General features: G+C 46.6%; 1 protein-coding gene across 8 annotated transcripts in view; it reads right to left on the reverse strand.

The window, feature by feature from the left end:
• The window catches only part of RUNX1 (RUNX family transcription factor 1), a 263,836-nt gene that overhangs the window by 45,238 nt on the left and 200,088 nt on the right, over positions 1-18,510 (reverse strand). The gene's annotated exons all lie outside the window — the stretch shown is intronic.

The following is an 18,510-nucleotide window of genomic DNA, read 5'->3' on the forward strand; positions in this document are numbered from 1 at the left end:
GATGCAGACAGCAGAGGCCACTTACAGGGACGGGCCAGGAGGGTTGGGCCTCCTGTTTCCTTCCTCAATCCCCCACAAAATGTCTTTAAACTGGAGCCTCAGGCCCGTCAAGCAGAGCCGAGGGACTGCCACAGGGGCGCCTTTCAAAGAGGATGCTGCCCTGCTGTTTCCTCGGCCTGTGCTGGAATAAAGTCACTGACCAATTTCATAAAATTCTCCCGATTGTCAAGGGGTCTCAGATTGGAGAAGCAGCTGCTCATTGCCACGATCAAGAGCTCTCCAACCTGCCCTGAGCCAGCCCTCAGGGAGCGAGAGGATGCCCTGACCCCACCCGCCCCAGCACGGGGTGAGCGAGGGGGTGAGAGAACGACCTTTCAGCCCAGCTCCCAATCGCTACAATTATAAAATTAAATTTTATAACTCGTATGATGGTTCCAAATCTCCGTGGCTTGCCGTTTCTTCCTGCTGCCAGGCCCCTTGGCACAGCTGACACTGTCTCAAATTCCAGACCAGAAAAAGGACCCACTATACTGCAGCGATTTTATCATGAACAAGACCTGTTTGGCTCCCAAATGAGGAAAAATACTTCAGCATAATATTTGTGTAGTTCAAATGCAACGCTCCCTCTTTTCATGTGTCACCAAGGCAAATCTGGACTCTGATTCAGCCCTGCAGCCCTCAACACTCAACCTGAACACAAACAGCCTGAGTCACGGAGGCCCAGAACACATGTGAGAGGCCTCTTACCGGCTGAGTATTTTAAGCAGCAGCCTTGTGGGCGAAAGGCCATGGGGCCAGGTCCCGGAACAACCCCTGTCATCCCTTTCCCTCAGAAGTACGAAAATGTCTTTTTCTAGAACATTCTATTTCAGTCAATCATGGCATCATTCCGTCTCTGGATGGAGCTGTCCTGGACTCCCCCCCCACCCCGCCTTAACTTTGTGACAGATTCTCAACTTCCTGATGATCTGACTGAAAAATCTGAAGTTTCCTTGCAGAAAAACAAACAATTCCAACCCCAAAACCATTCAAAGCATAATAATTCAGCCCTTTCAATGCCTACAGGACCTAACACCCGGTATTAGGAGTCAAGCAAAGAAGGCAGGAAAAATAATTCTGGAGAGTTCTAGCACCTCCGAAAGAATGCTGGTTGGCGACGTAATGGTACAGAGGCATCCAGCAGGTTTTGTACCCATTTCAAAACTTCACATTCCTTGGGCACCCAGTGGCATTTTTGAAGAACACCATGTCAAGGACAGTGGGTGATCCAGGGGAATGATGTGTACGAGATCATTCTGAATACACGGCATTTGGAGCTTTGGAGTCTACAGTCAGCCTTTGAAGAAAGGACATGAGTTGTGTCTGCCTCAGCCGCCAAGCTTGGGGACCACATGCCACCAAGAAACCAAACAGGAATAAGTCATCCCAGGTAAGCCACTCCTGTGGCCAGGCACACCATTAGTCCCCTCTCATTGCCCTGTGCTTAAAAAAAAAAAAAAAGTTTTACCATGTGAACAATTTCTGTACCAGCTGACACCTGCCAAAATCGCAGTCATTTACAGAGATTAACTGATGACTGTCTGCTTTAGCAGGAATGTTCGGGCATAACTCTCAGAGAAAACAATTCTTCACTCTAAGCTATTTCCTAAGCCCTGAGAGTCCCGGGGCTGAGTTTAATGCCGGAGGAGTGGGGGGAGAGTTCATGCCACACCCTGGCCACGTGTGAGCCGGGGAGTAGGGGAGAGCGCACGTGCCTGTGCGGAGAATATGTCCCCCGTCCTCACCCGGTGCCGGAGAGCTGTAATACCAAGGCACGGGGCGAGGAAAAGCATTACCATCGTCGAGGTGTGGTTCAGATGCATTTATAAGCTAGATCAGAGGAACACCTAATTCTTCTTTTCTGAAACCATCAGATTTCATGTGCCAAAGAGCAATGTTTTGTGTGAAATATAGAAGCTTCCGATAGAAACTTTCAAGCTGGGGAAAATGAATGCTTTATGTCTCCAATTTCCTGTATCTTTGTACGATTAAAATGTCAATTTGCCCCCCTGAATTTTAAATACAAGAGTATGGAAAATGTCCAGTATCGAATTCACTTTTCTTCTTTCTTACTGAGTACCGGGCTTCAGATGGCACCAGGGAATTCAAGCCTGGATGAAACCTTGTGGGAGAATCATATGTGTGTTGGCAGCCTCGCTTTTGGAACATGTTGGATTAAGCTGTAAATGTTTACAGGGCGATCCTTAAAATAGTGACCACCACAAGGGCTCCTACTGGGACATCTTATTGAATCTTAAGCAGAATTGAAAAGGATCCTAAATTATGTTTCTCTGTTACCATGTTCCCATTTTTGAAAAAAGTAGCTGATTAGACTTTCATTACATATGCAAAACCATAAAAAGCCAAAAGAAAAAAAATGGAATAAAAATAAATTAATCTCATCCATTAAATTTTACTTCTTCATTCTAAAGACACACATCCTGCAGTTTGTGGGATGGAGGCCCATAGGCCCTCCCTAAATGTTATGATATATGTGGTAGATAATGAGACCAGCTCTCAGTTTTCTGCTATAAAAACTAGACTAAGCAGGTAGGTATAGCTCACCGGTAACTGAACTGCCTTTTCCATGAAACCGTCGTTGCTCTGTGGCCGTGAGTAACTGAGATAGCGTAGGTGATCTTCTACCAAGGAAAACGGATAAGGCTAAATTGTCACCTTTTCTTGGAAAATTTCAGCCGGAAAGAATAATTTTCTGGCAGTCAACATGTCAGTCTGTGTTTCTGATATGGGTTTACTAGTTTTCTTGATAGATTCTCAGCAGGAAAATTAGGAAGGTGTCTGCTCGAAGCATTGCCATGACAAGCAGTTGAGAAAAGCTACGTAAAATGATAATACCAAGAAGATATCTATCTATATATGTGTGTGTGTGCCTAGATAAATCTACATCTCTTGTCTATATATAACATTGTGATTCTTCTAAAAGCATATATGTATTTCAAAAGATGCTTGCTGGGCCAGCCCCAGTGGCCTAGTGGTTAAGTTCAGTGCATTCTGCTTCAGTGGCCTGGGTTCGGTTTCCCAGCCTGGACCTACACTGATCTGTTAGCGCCCATGCTGTGCTGGTGGCCCACATACTAAAAAATAGAGGAAGATTGGCAACAGATGTTGGCACAGGGAGAATCTTCCTCAGCAAAAAACAAAAAAGATGTTTCCAATCAATCTGATACTAACAACATGGATCTTATATCCATGGATATAAAAACATGGATTTTTCTTTCCGTAATTTGCTACTGCTTTATGCCCATGGAAAAGAAATCGATGTGTATAGGGAACAGCTCAATTTTCCTGGAATAACACTCTAACCTCTAGGTTCCAGGGTCATTAAAGTCATTAGGACTTTAAAGCAAAGATACTGAAGGTGAATGTGATCTTTCCTTAACACACCCTGCAGATGGTGAAATATACCTTTCTAACTGCAAACCTATCCGTCTGCTGGCTAATGTTGGGCGATATTGTCCCAGGTTATATATTGTGCCTATGTTATATATTCAATATATAATGTTATATATGATACATAATATATATTAATATAGTCAATATATATCAATATATTCAATATATAATGTTATATATGACACATAATATATATCAATATATTATATATTAGAATGCATATTATATATACATGTTTATACATCTCCAATGTTATATAAACATGGGTAGTCTAACGTTTACCTGTAATCTCTTCCTATATCCTTAAATTAAGAGACGAGCACAAGGTTGGAGAACTTCAAGAAGGGCCAGAGAAATCAGCCTTGTTTTTTTTTGTTTGCTTTCTCCCCACAGCCCCCCAGCACACAGGTGTATATTCTAGTTGTAGGTCCTTCTGGTTGTGCTGTGTGGGATGCTGCCTCAGCATGCCTTGATGCTCGGTGCTAGGTCCACACCCAGCATCCAAACCGGTGAAACCCCGGGCTGCTGAAGTGGAGCACGCGAACTTAACTACTCGGCCACAGGGCTGGCCCCTAAGCCTTGTTTTTTAACCGATGTGTGGGAAATGAAGTTCAGAGAGGTTGTGTCATTCACCTAATCTCACACAGCCAATGAGAGCAAGGGGCCAGGTCTGAAAACACACCCACTCCCTCAAGTGCCCCCACCCCCATGCTCAGTGCACCTAGAAATACCAATTTCTGTGAACCCCAGGTGAATGGAGAAGAAAGGCATACAGGGTTGCCTAGTGGTAGGTCACAGGGACACTAGAGCACTTTAACAATTTACACGCTCTGCCTTCACATCCCACTGCTGTTCCCGGCTTGTACGTACAACAGAAGAGAGCCTGAGCCGTCTTGTGACCTGGGATAGATTGCCACATCTCACCATGAGTAGGCATCACGATCACCCAGACGCTCTGGCATGCTAGGTCTGGGGTGGTGCCTGAGAATTCTCATTTCTCATAAGGTCCAGGTGATGCTGCTGCCGGTCCAGGGAAGACACTGGAGTGTGAGTGTGAGGGGGAGCGACTCCTCCCTACGACTGTGTGCTTTCCACGTGCTTCTAACTCGCCGTGGGCTGGAAATAAAACACCAAACCCGAACTGTGTTTAGACTAAGTGTCCATGGGTACTGAGTGAGGGCCTTGTTTTTGTGATAACTATTTGTGGTCTCTCTCTTAATTTTTTAATTCTTCCACGTATACAGAGCGGCTGAAAACGCCAAAACTCTGCCCCGCAGACAGGCGGTTGTGACTCTCTCTCCCATCCTCACTGACATTCTCTGTGAATCAGTGTCGCAACAACCAGGCTGATCTGCAAGGCGAACCCAGGATTCCCAAGTAGGGAGTAACTTCTGCCCTGCCATCGAAGGAAAGACTTGGGGGAACAGCAGGAAAGGGCTGTTGTACGGAAACTATTCCGTTCCAGAAAGGCAGCAGTTCAGATCTCTGGGCCCTCACGAGCTTGGGGGGCTAATGCAGATGCTAGAATTCTTCTCTCCCCCAGAGAAACAACATGGCACCGGGAAGGTGTGGCCGCCAGTCTGCAGGTTAAGAACTCTCCATCCTGAAGCTGCTTTTCCACCCACCTTTCCTGTGGACAAGAGCCGGTCTCCTCATCACTCAGCCTCCTTATCTGGAAGCCTGGAATTAAAGGACTAAGATGGATTACTCCGAGGGGCTCTGAGAGCATTCACGGCAATTACCCCGGCAGCCACCGGCTGCTCAACTGGTTCTCGTCGGACGACTCTGCACACGGGCTTTCTTGAACAACTTCACTTGACGTTAGGACTTTCAAAGTTTTCTTTCTGTCTTTTTTCAGGCAGGTACCTGGCCTTTGGGAGCCAGCCCCAAGTCCAACTGTCAAACTGGTCTTCAGAGCTCTCTCTTGAACCCAGATTCCACCCCGCCCGCCCTACCCGTCTGCGTGCTGCTGGTGGGCAGCTCTGCGCCACACATGCTGGGCATTCGCTCTTCCGCTGCCTCCTGCTGTTCCTCAGCGGCCTTCTGGACAGCTAGTAATGACCTTGGCTGTCAGTTTTCACAGACCCTCCTCTCTCCTCTCAAACCTTCACTGAGCCCTTCCTGCTACCCACCCAGTGACCGGGACACTGCATTCTGTTTTTGCCCCTTCTCCATTATCACCCAAAGACTGCAGCCAGAGGGAACGGGCCATTAATCTCACCTCACAGCCTGCCAGGAAGTTGTCAGGGGCTGCAGCTGGGAAGAAAGCCGCTCGGCCGAACTTTAATCCAGGGTCTCATTTCCCTGCTTCTCTGACTGCTTAGAAAATAATGATACTTTTTGGTCCCCTGCCCATCCCCTCCCATCAACGGGAAGAGGAATGAAAGTCCGAGATTAACGCTCATCACCCTACCTGTACCGTGTCCCCCGTCCCACCACGGGCCCTGCGCAGGGCTTCTGCTCCCCTGGCCCCTCCAACCTCCTACAGGAGGATGGATCACACCAAGCCAGCGCGGAAAAGTCCACCAGGCAACTTTCTTAGGGATCCTACACACATGATGCTTTACCCCAGGGGAATCACCAACAGGGACAGTGGTGCCTTTGGTTGGGAAGAGCTCTGTCCTCTTGCAGGTGGCAATAGGTAAGCAAGTGACCACCGAGTCTGCCTGTGCATGGGGCTTCCCTCCCCTGGGTGTTTTCACACCATGGTCCTGCAGTGCCCCCCCGACATGGCCTAAAGCACTTATTGTAGAGGTCCGCCTGGCGTTTCGCTTAGTGCACTTTGTAAGGTGAATGCGCCCTACTTGAAACTAGACAGCAGACAGTTCAAATTCCGCACTCTGCTCCAGCCACACTGGTCACTTTACTCTAGCTCCAAATGTCTGCCTCAGGCCCTTTGCACTTGCTGTTTCCTCTGCCCAGAATGCTCTTTCCCTAGACACCTGTGGACCGGATCCTTCCTGTCCCTCAAGTCTTTGCTTAAATTTTATCTTCTCCCTGAGAACTTCCTGAACACCCCATTTTAAGTTGCAAACTGTCCCCTACCTGGCCAATCACTGGTCGTTTCACTTCAGTTTTCTCCATAGCACTCATTAATATTATGGTCTGTCTGTGCTCACTGGATTGTGAGTGCCAGGAGAGTGAGATTTTGTCTCTTTTCTTCACAGCTGTCTCCTTCACACCTGGCACATAGTAGGCTCACTAAATGTTGACTGAATGGCCACCTGACTGACTGACTGCCCAGCTCTTTCATGATTGGTGCCGTCCAACCATCCTCCATTAGACTGTAGAAAAGTAGAATTCACTTGGGCCAAAGGAAATTTGAGCTAAAGTTTTCAGCTCACATGGAACTGTAGAGAGGGCTCAGAAAAACTATTGGTTGAGGAAAAATAGAACGTACAGTTTCATGGAGAATTATCCATTAGAGGTTAAATCAACTGTAAAACTTGCCTTCTCTATTTTTTTTCTTTCATTTTACTGAAAACTAAAGAAGAATGGATAAAAGGCCCTTGAGCTGAGATGAGTGTTGCCTCCTCACATAAGCAAAGAGCTGCTGCAGCTTCCCCAGTTTTCTTTTTTTTTTGTAGTATCTTCACACATACACACACACACACACACACACACACACACAGAGTGTGTGTCCCACAGTTGCCCTCAAGACGTGGGCTCAGACACAGTGGCGAAGCTCGCTGGGGCCCAAGCAAGATCAACAACCAACACAGATGTCAGGCCCCGGGCCCACGTGGGGCCTGCTCCCCCTCTGAACCAGACCTCAGAATTCACCGGACAAAAGCGGAAACAAAACTGAGTTCCCTGAGGTTCAAGGCTCACAGTAACAGGCAGCAGAGTTTTAAGCTCGATCCCATGAGCTTTTCGAGACCTGGGCCTCCCTAAAAGCAGGGTAGTCAAAATCTGTAGTCATCGGTCGCCATGGGTTACCCCCTGTTTCTGTCTGGTGACTAAGGAGGTAATTGCAGCTTAGGGCAGAGGATCCGCCCGGTTTCCTTTGCTCTTGACCAGAGGTAGCCCTCTGCGGGGGCGGGGGAGGCGACCTCCATGGAAGGGTGCAGACAGCTCGGCTCACAAGTTCAAGATTCTTTCTCCTCCATCAGCCTGTAATTCCAAGTTCTGTGGACCCTCCCCGAGGGCAGGGACTGCCTTTAGAAGACCCCCCATTAGAGAGCAATTTAAAAGTAACCCAGGAGTGATAACTGCTGGTAAGGTGGATTCATTTACCCCAATAGCTTCCGTCCCGATGATGGGCTCTGAGTGGAAGGTGACCTTGGGAGGGTAAGTGTTGGTGGCAGGTGGGGGCGGTGTCCAGAGCTGAGTATCGACTCAGGAAATGCTGCTTGGAGCATTTGGAACCGGCTGAAGCATTGTGACCTGGCTTTGGAGTTCAGGTCTTCAGCAGAGCTAGCCCAGGCTGGACAGGTAGGGCCTCGGGAAGAGGCAGAAAGATCTCAGAGGTTCGCAGACTCCACCTGCTGCACTGTGGTCCCGGGTATTCCTGTTCCCCACACAGGCCTTCTGACCTCCTGGCACGTCTCCACTCTCCTCTGCCCCGGCACACACCGCACATAACTAGCCGAGGCCCTGAGCGTGTCCCGACAGGACTGAGGTAAACTGAGGGCCCTTTCAGGGATGTGCCCTTTATTGGGGGTGCCCCAATAAACGCTGAGTGAATGAAGAAATGAATGAATGAACGAACAGGTACATAAACTCCCTTTCCTGGTCTAAACTCATTCTTGGCTGCGCACCCAGAAGCCTGTAGGATGCTCTCTCCTTGTCCGTACTTCTGGGAAGGGGTAAGAAAATTGCCTGTCATTCCTAAAAGTCTGCCCACTGGCCCTGGGGGCCTCCCCAGCATCAGCGAGGGAAGCATCTGATTCCCATCCTCCTCTCAGGTCACTAATGCCAACTGCACTCTGGGCTGGCCTCACAGAAGCAGGAGACTGAGGGGCCAGCCAAAGTCCTTTAATAGATGGCTGAGCAGGCCCTGGCGGGTAAAGAAGGACAAGGGCACTCTGGCCACTCACAGCTCCCCAGCACTAATTGGTTAGAAAGCCAATAGTGACCAGTAGTTGTTTTGGACAGGCCATTAGCCGTACCTCGCACCATCCAGAGAAAAAGCTTTTAGGTTGTTTTGGGGATGATGGCCTCACTCGGGTTCACTTTGATCCACTGTTGTCAACACATAGCTGAGATGAAGCCTGTCGGGGAGGGAGTCCTCCTCCACCAGTTACCGAATGGGCAAGTGGCTGTTTGCCTGGGACTCCCAAAGTGCCACAGCACGGTGATGAACATGCTGGCCCCACTGCTTGCCAGGTGATGTTGGGAGGGAAGATTCTATTTATTCCAAGACACAAGTGCCCCCCTTCACCCTGGTGACCACATCCGAGCTGGTGATGGAGCGAAGGACGAGAAGGCTGTCAATACTTGCCTTGCAAACCCCGGCAACATTCTCCCATCCAAACCCTTTCCAGATCTGAAAGTAACAGACCTTCTCCCTTCTTGGTCCTTCCCTGGGACTCTGCCTCTGGAAGCTGGCTTGCGGGGACCAGCTTCCCAGTTCCACTCTGCTACCGATGCAATGGGAGAACCACCTTTTCAATGCACATTTTGAACTTTCTGTCCTTTCGACTCTGGAAACAGTCGCTCTTCTGTACGAACACTCTGGTGTGTGAAAGCAATATCTGAGCTCAGTGAGAGCCCTCATCAACGGCTGCCGATTATGCTGAGCCTTTTCCCAGCCTGAGGGAGGCCCCCACCCCACGCGCTTCCCTGTCTCTTCCCCACCCTCAACATTTTTTTTTAACCACTTCTGCTTCCTTCATTTTCTCTGCAGCTGCTGCAGAGAGATATAGTAAAGCTACTGTATAGGATTTTGAAAGCAAGACCTCTGAGAGCTTTCCAAACTCCATACAAGCCGGTTATTCTCTGGCTTGTTTTCTTTGGCTTCAGGTTAGTAACACAGAATGAGTCAAACAGTATTAACTTTCAATAGGGAAGTGGTGTGGTCAACCGAAGCTGTTTGTGGCTAGATTGTGAAGATAGGTAGGGCAGGTAATGAAGAACAGCCCATAATACTGCGAGGAGGCAAAGGAGGGAGGCAGCCTCGCTCAGAAACATCCAATAATTAAGTCAGCAGGACTCAAACCATCTTTTTGCGTTGGCTGAGGAATTAACACTGAGGTCTCTGACCGGCCAGCTTCAGGAAGCTGGCCATGTTGGGGCTCTGTGGCTGGCACAATTGAGCACTTTGTGGGTATGAAGATATCTTTTTTTTTTTTTTTAATGATGCCAAAGCCATGGGAAATCTAGTTAGGATGATTTCCCCTACTACAGCATGCCACTCTGGAGTGGATCTTTATCCCTTTCTTTCCCCAGCTTGGGGAGTGAGTAGATGCCCCTCCCACCCTCCCTCTGCCTCCACCCGGCCCTCCTCCATCTTCCCAGTCCCGGATCTCTGTCCCCCCAGGATGGCAGCCTGGCCACAGGGCCCCCGCTCTCCTTCTCCTGGTTAGAAGATGATGCATTGAAAGTGCAATTGCTCCTACAGACATCGAATCGTACTTTTAGATGCTGATAAGGATGTTAAAATCATCGAATCCTCTCTCTCTTTCTCATTCTGCAGATGAAGAAACTGAGGCTCTGAGTGGGGATGTGGGCTGGCGAGCTTCGCCGAGCCAGCCAGGGCCAGAACCTAGGCTCCCAGGCCAGCGGCCTTTCCACTAGGCCGGCCTCTCCCTTACCCAGGGCTCAAGATTCCTTTCACAGTTCAACAGAGCAGCTCCCGAGAAGAGCTCAGCCCTCAAGACTCAGATTTCAGCAGTTTTCAGTTCTTTCTCCCCGCACTCGGCTACCTATTTATTTTGAGACTGGCTGAATCACCCAAGGAATAGAACGAGTTTCTCCCAACCTTCTCCCGGCAGCTTGTCAGCCAGCGAACAGGACAGCAAGCCGGAGCCTTGAAAGATTCTCACCCGGAGCAGCTGCAGTTTGACTCGTCCTGGGAAACTGGCACGAAGGCTCAGAGTGTAACGTTTCACCTCCCTGAAACCCAATCCAGAAATCTCTGGCGAGCAAGCATATATAAAAAGCCACGGACGAAAAAAAAAAGGGATAAGAACTCAGCAAGTTGCACTACGACCTTACGGGCTTTGAAACGCTTCCCCAGACTTTCATTGAAAGAAAATATAGGATAATAGAATCGTACAGGAACAACTGTATTTGGTGTTGGAAAAGAAATATATATGAAAAGAAAACTCAGCTCTCTTAACTGTCAAGATTGCTTATTTTTGTTTCCAGTATTTTTAAAAGGTATATAGTACTAAGCAAAGAAAATATTAAGATATTCTAAAGGCAACAGCTAAAATTCCAAAAGTATGTATTCATAGTGGGGGTTGATTTAAATGTCTATTTTTTCTCTACAATTTCCTTCTCATCAATCCTGACACGATGAGATGAAATCCACCTTCAAGAAACCAGTAATTATTTTATTTAAGATCCCTAAGATTTTTGCATAATACACACAATAATAATAACAATAAAATTTTCTATTATTTTTCTATATAATTATATATCTATATTTCTGTTATCTGATTAACGGACTGTTAACAAAGCACCTTGATATATATTATCGCAATTCACCCCAAACAACCCTATGCAGTAGACAGAGCTCATATGATTATTCCCATCTTATAGATGACCCAGTGGAAGCTTCTAGATGCTAACAGGCTTGGCGGATCACACAGCAGCGGGGGTGCTAACATTCAGTTAAGAAACAGCTATATTTTGATAAAATCTTTGTTTGGAAAAAGACCACTCTTTCCAAGGAAGCAGAGCCATATGGTTAACACAGTTTTGCTTCAATGAGGAATAAGTTGTTGAAATAGGTTCAGTGATTCAGTATTTGGAGTTAATAATAGGTAGGGTGAAAGGAAAAAGAGAAAAAAGCCCATATTGTATTGTATCCTGAGGACCTAACCTGCCAGGAATTTTTTTTTTTTTTTTAAGTAACTTGGCAATGGCAAATATTTGAACTCACTTGGGCAGAAGTCCAGCTGTTTCCCCTGGTAAGGGCTGTGGTATGAGGGCAGGGGACCTAACTGTCCAGGGCACGTGCTTTAATAATAACAAGCTGATATTTACGGAGCACCTCTGTGCGGGGCACCGTGCTGTCCTCACAGGTGTTGCTTCATTCAATCTGCATGAGAATCCCCCGAGACAGGGATGTCATCTTCTTGGTCTGACACCTGAGGATGCTGAGTGTGGGGAGGCCAATCTGCTCAGGGAGGACAGGCCAGGTTGAATCAGGCAGCCAGCTCTGGAGCCTGGGCGGCCACCCACAATTCCAGTCTGCCCTCAGGCTGTCTCCTCGAATCCTCACATCCCCTAGCACAGCAGGAATCACCAGGCCCATTCTACAGATGGGGAAACTGACACTCAGCTAGTAAGTAGCAGGGATCACACTGGAGCCCAAGGTGGTCTGGCTGCAAACTCCTCTCCCTCCTTCAGGCTCAGAGCGCTCTGCTTCATTTCAGGAACTCAGAGCTATGCCCTGGTCACTGCAATGTCAGAGACGAACGAAAGGATGGGACCATGTGTATTTCTCCTTAGCTCCAACAGGAGTAAATTGGAAGTATGATAAAACCACTTAAAAGGTAAGTAAAAATAAGGCGATACCAGGACCAGATCCAAAAAGGGCCACAAATGTGTATAGCACTTAAGAACTTACTTATTTCAAATGTTTACTTTTTATCTCAAAAGACCAGATGGCTGAACAAAAACAAAAATAAAATCAAACAAACGGAATCTCAAATGTACAGCATTTCAGAATATGAAAGTACAATGGAAGATTTCGATAACAGTCTTAAGTTTTAGTCAATACTTGCTTTAATGGGACCTGAGTATACGGAAATCGTGGAAGTACCCAACTAATGTATTGCCATTAACTTGCTTAATAGGGGTCTAGGGAGTTGGCAGATTAATTCGATTGTGTTGCTTTAAAAACAAGGCACATAGAAAAGAACTTTGGGTGCCTAAATGTTTTTTATCTTGGCTTTCATCTGTAAATGTAAAGCCAGAATATTTGGCTATTGGCTCTAGCGAATTTTCCCAGAGACACTGCATAACTTACTTGCACATAGAACTTGATAAAAAACATACCACATGTAAGTCATACTATGAAAAAAGGTATTTCGCATCCAACCAAACGTCAGTGAGTTGTGATGTCTCATAATACAGCTGTGATAGATTACACCTAATTTACTCCTTTTTTATTGTTTTTGGTGAGGGAGATGGTCGCTGAGCTAACATCTGTGCCAGCCTCCCTCTATTTTGTATGTGGGATGCCACCACAGCATGGCTTGATGAGTGGGATCCGAATCTGTGAACCCCAGGCTGCAGAAGACAGAGTGTGCAAATTTAACCACTACACCACCAGGCCAGCCCAAATTTACCCCTGCTTTATTGTCAACTTTTCATAGGAAAGGAGCAAACTATTAAAGCAAATTGTTTATAAAGAAAAAGGACCTGAAAAGAATGGGAAAGCACAGAAATTGCAAGTTGGCTCAAATGAAAAACACAGATCTAATGTGAGGGGGTAGCTTTTACTTAACTTATTTAAGCTGAACTGGGTTTTTTTTGCTTTTTTTTGGTGGTGGTGGAGTTCTGTGAGACCCATTGGATCCAATTCTGACTAAAGCCTTTCTTAGCTACCTGGTTTACAGGAAAAACCTCAAGTCTTTGAGAAAAAGAGAGGTTTTTTGTTGTTTCCAAAATGATAAATGGAAAGTGGCTAGGGTATGAAAAAACTGCTAAATCCACTCAGAAGCTGAGAAGTCAGCATGTCATACTGCACTGCAGCACTGCCCTGTGCCAACCGCAACCCACCGCAAGCTGCAGGTCCACCCAGCTGTGGGAGATGCGCGCGCAGCGCTGGACCACCAGTTCCAGCAGCACGCACGGTAACCAACGGCGCGGCTTAGGCACTCGCCACGATGCACTAGATAGCTTACAGAGACCTCAGCTGAGCTGCCCTCCAACCTTCCCAGGTGAGGGGCTGCTCCATCAGGCCACAAGGTTCACGGGCAGCAAAGCAAGGCGCTGCACCGCGCATGCACAGAGGGGTCTCCGGCGCTGTACACAAAGGCACCATGTCACCGAAATGTGCCGCTGAATGTCCTTCGCGGGAAATGAAGAAAAGCCCCGCCAAACAGATACCGACAAAAATCCAAAAACTCGGAACACGTCTAGAAAGACAATTTGGTGTAGGAAACTCAGAGGGTGGCTGAGCCTGTTTTCCATGCCTGCAAAGCTTGGCTGTGGCTGGCCGGCGCAGGCACCCTGGGGAGGGGAGCTGCGTTAGTCTGATGCAAGAATCCGGACCCCCAGAGACTCCGGGACGTTTCATGACAGTTTTCTAGAACAGTGTGGAAGAGCCTCTCCTACAGCCGTGTCATCCATACGTTGGAAAAGACCCACGTGTTAGATCTCGGGTACCAACTTTCCACGTTTCTCAGACAGGATATCCACCCTGAGGTTTTCACGAAGTGCAACTTGTGGGGGCACGGCCATTTGGCCCAGGAGGGACTTAGGAACAGTGCCCAGAGTGTCTCAAGGGTTTGTAAAAATGCCAGAAAGGAAATTTTACTGGGTCTAAATACAAAAACGAATACTGAAAAAAAAGAAAAAAAATCAAAATTTATAAATGTTTAATTAAATGTCTAAAAAAATGCAACATCATGGCAACTTCATGAATTTTTAAACTTAGGGTTCACAAATCTTTTTTTGTTTAGAGTTTTCTCATAGGCAAAGGATTCCGGGACCAAATGCAAACCATTGCTACATCTTCCGAACACTTACTGCACATCCACTATGGTTCTAAACGTTTGGGGGCTGTGGCATTCAGCCTCCCAGCCCGGGGCGTGAGTAAGGCCACTCCCCTTGCTTTATGGCGGCTCAGCCAGCCCCCCAGTTACAGTCACCCACACAGGATCTCAAATGGGGATCTCAAGTCCTCAATGTAATCACATGTTGAGGGCAGAGAAATCAGGGCGTCAGGAAATTAAATGAGTTCCCACACCAGATAACTCAAAAACAAACTATAAAAGCCCTTTCAAAAATTCCTATCAAAAAATGACATGTAGCCTAGGATCGGGGTGCACGTGGACATGTCTGGTGAGATGAGGATGGCGTCCCCCAGGGAAGGAGGCCTGCGAGTCTGGGCCTCTAAGGGCCCCCATTTGTTGGGAACCTCCGGCTCCATTTTCAGGACAATAGTTTGTTATCCTTTCCGAGTGGGAACTAATTTAGAGATTATCTCGTCCCAGTGCCTGGTTGGACAGAAGAGGAAAGTGAGGACGAAAGTACTTAAGATAATTGCTCCAGGTCACACCCACTGGCCTGGTGGCGCCAGTGTGAAACCCAGGTCCCCCAGTTCAGGATCCAGAAACCTATTTACATGTTTTAAGATTAAGAAACCCCGGAAGCCTAAATGTGGACAGGATTTTTTTTTCTTCCTTTTAGCACTTCATCTACTAAATCCTAACAAGGGCTGTGATACATTAGCTCAGATCCCGACCTCCCTGGCATTCAAAATAGTGATACCGGTTTGCAGTGGTCCAGATGGAGAGCGATAGTCAAGGTGATGGTGTAAGTTTCAGTCCGTGTTTCTTCTCTCCCTCCTACCTCCTCCATCAGCCTGAGAAGGTGCCTAGATCTTTTCTTTGGGTTCTCACTGGTACCTTTTTTTTTTTTTCTTAAAGATTGGCACCTGAGCTAACATCTGTTGCCAATCTTTTTGTTTTTTAAAGATGGCACCTGAGCTAACAACTTGCCAATCTCTTTTTTTTTTTTTTTTTTTTTTTGCTTTTTCTCCCCAAATCCCCCCCAGTAAATAGTTGTATACTTTTAGCTGTGGGTCCTTCTAGTTGTGGCATGTGGGATGCTGCCTCAACATGGACTGATGAGTGGTACCATGTCCAGGCCCAGGATCTGAACTAGTGAAACCCTGGGCCGTTGAAGCGGAGCACGCGAATTTCACCACTCAGCCACAGGGCCGGCCCTCACTGGTACCTTAAGGGAACTTTTTCTTCGTTTCTACAGCTATACAAATGCCATCTAAAAAATCTTAGTGACTTCCATATAAAATAGGGCTAGTTACCAAGAGGTCACAGGCCTACGTGGGTCTCAGCGAGCTGATGAGGTGGGTTATCGCTGCTCCTGGGGGAAGAAACACACTACCTCTTACATTCCTGTTCATCCAAGGAACCTTTTGGACCTTGGTCTCAATTAAGTCCGCTGAAAACTCGACGGTCAGGGAAGTCTTTATATGTATAAAATTCTTCTCTGGCTAGTTGGATACTGCTAAAGATAATAAACAGAGATTCTAAAATGCATTGGAAACATTCAGGCAGGATTATTATTAATGCTTTAAAAACTGCTTTTGCTAAGCCTTCAGGTGGTTGGGGAGCTGAGCACAATGGGAATAACGGCACCAGGGGGAGTCACCCCAGAATGTCCGTCTTAGCACAGCAGTGTCTTTCCCAATGGGGAGGAGGAATACAAGTAAGCAGAACATTCTCTCCTGTTGACTCTCTATCTCCTACTTTATAATCAGATGGGAGGAAAGAAAGAACGATTTCCTTTTTCTTTTATGGATCAGGATTTCATCCAGAAAGAACTAAAAGTCCATGTCACCCTTCATCCCCTGGAAGATACGCTTGAGCAATGCCCAGCGAACAGTGGGTTGTGGATGGATACTTACAATCCTGAGGTCACAGATCTAGAAAACCAGCCGGCATTCCACTAACCAGTCAGGGGCAACAAATGACACAAATTTTCATCCTCTAAGAAGGCTGCACACTGTGCACACGAACCTTCTAGGAAGCTCTTTGCCAAAGCGCGGGGGCTGGCCTTGGGCTGTTCACCTGGTGGCTGTTTTTGTCACATTACACATCTTTCCTGCCAACACTGGAGAGAGAGGTTTACGTTGGGCACCATCCCTGCTTCATGTCCCCATTGATGGCAGGCCCCCAGGCAGACCCCGGTGACAGACACGCACCAACTCTCGGCATGTGTGACAGCCGGGCTGTGTATTGGGTCATGTCCCCTGTCCCCCAGGGCATGACTCACTGTAGCCCTGGAAACACTGATTCCCTCCTGTCAGTGCAAAAATGACGACTGCCAAGGCTACGTACGAGGTTCTGCTTTCTCGAAGAAAACTGTATGTGAACCAGAATTGTACTGATAAACTCTCCTAATAAAAAAATTTCTGAAACAGAAATTTGAATACACAGAAGCCCAAGTGGCAGTTGGTGTGGTTCTTAAAAACAGACGTTGGCGTCTGTGGACTGCGGTGTCTGGACTGTTTCGTTTCCGTTCTGGCTTATTAACGGTGTCACCTTGGGCAGGGGACTTTATTTCTCTCTGCTTCAATTTTCTTATCTGTTCTTGCGAAGATTTTATCAATTAATATATGCGAAACACTTTGAACAGTGTTGGGCAAACACTGAGCACAATCTAAGTGTTAGCTACTATTCTTGTTAGGTGTTTTTATTATTAAAATAAAAGATCATTTTTAAAAAGACCTGTACATTACTCAACCATAAGAGCAATCTGTAAACATTTCTGCTCATCCCACGCTTTTCTGGATAAACTTCGTTTCAAATATTTCTAGGTCCATTCTCACCATAGTTTCCAGGTACATTTCACGCATTCCTCTTTTTCACTTGAAACATACTCTCCATCTACAAAGATCGTATTTCTTCTCTGTATATATACATTATAGGTTTGCTAGTTTCATTCGAAATCATAGACGAAAGTTATATTCATGTGACACAATCTCAACGAAATCGTTAACAAAGCAATTGAGTGATGGGGAGTTAGTCAGGTTCTTCTTAACTATGACTCCCTATAAAAAAAGGTTAGTTGGCAAGAAGGCTCATGCCCCCGAAAGTAGCGTATTCTCAGGTTTTTAAGTAACGGCTCCACTTGGCTATCCGTTACTGTGGATCTCAACAGCTCGGCCACAAGACAGTTACAGCGAAGAACTCCTTTAACCCGAGGGCAGAAGTTCTCTCAGAAATGGCCAATATTTCTTCTATTAACCTTTTCAATTTTTAATTAGGTTACTCAGTGTTCCAGATGTAACAGATACCTAGCCAGACAGGTGATGGCTCTTGACATCAGAATGACTGTCCAAGCCACACCACGGAGATGCCCCTCTCTGCCCGCCACCCCTGCCATTGAGTCAGCTAGCGTCCCGAGTGCAGGCTCTCCTCAGCCTCTCCTCAGCAGAACACCTTCCTCCGCGGCACCGAGCTAATTCACCCATTCAAATTATTTAGTGAAATACCTGCAGAGAATATGCTTTGCTAGCCAATATTATCATGTTACAGACACCTGGGCTAAATTACAGACACATGGGCTGAGAGCTGGAGTTTGTCATTAGATGCCCTGAAATATATAAAAAAAAATACATAAAAACAACTCTCAAATATCCATGTCTTAAAAAATCCTTTTACTTTATCTTTCATGCTTTGAGAGAAGACTATCTTTCATTCTGTTAAACAAGCCACTAAGTGTTCTAGTTATGAACTGAGCCCAGATCCCTCACTGCAGCTTGCGAGAACCGATCCCAGCAGAGAACACCTTCTGACGGTGCTCTTTCTCTATGATAAATTTAATTTGTCAACAATTAATAATTTCTCCATTGGTCTGAGAGGTGAAAAAAAATTCCACGGAATGTGGGAAGAATGACTTTTGACTCTTGGACTGGCGGGTCAGATACTGTAACGATCTGAAATGAGAGCCATTTTCAATTCTCTTTGGAACACACTTTCACTTTTTGCTACAACTTCACCACTGAAACCTAGGAAAGTGGGGTGGGAAACATCAACTTATCCCATTGGCCTGGCCAACAGACGGCTGTGGCACGTTCTTTAATTCTTAGTCTTTGTCTTAATTCCCTGAGTGGCAGATTGAATGAGATAAACTTTCTTTCTGGTTTTCTGCATGAATGCCTCAAGCTGAAGACTCCGTTCCTGCAAT

This window comes from Equus przewalskii, chromosome 27 (assembly GCF_037783145.1).
Source record: "Equus przewalskii isolate Varuska chromosome 27, EquPr2, whole genome shotgun sequence".
NCBI lineage: Eukaryota > Metazoa > Chordata > Mammalia > Perissodactyla > Equidae > Equus > Equus przewalskii.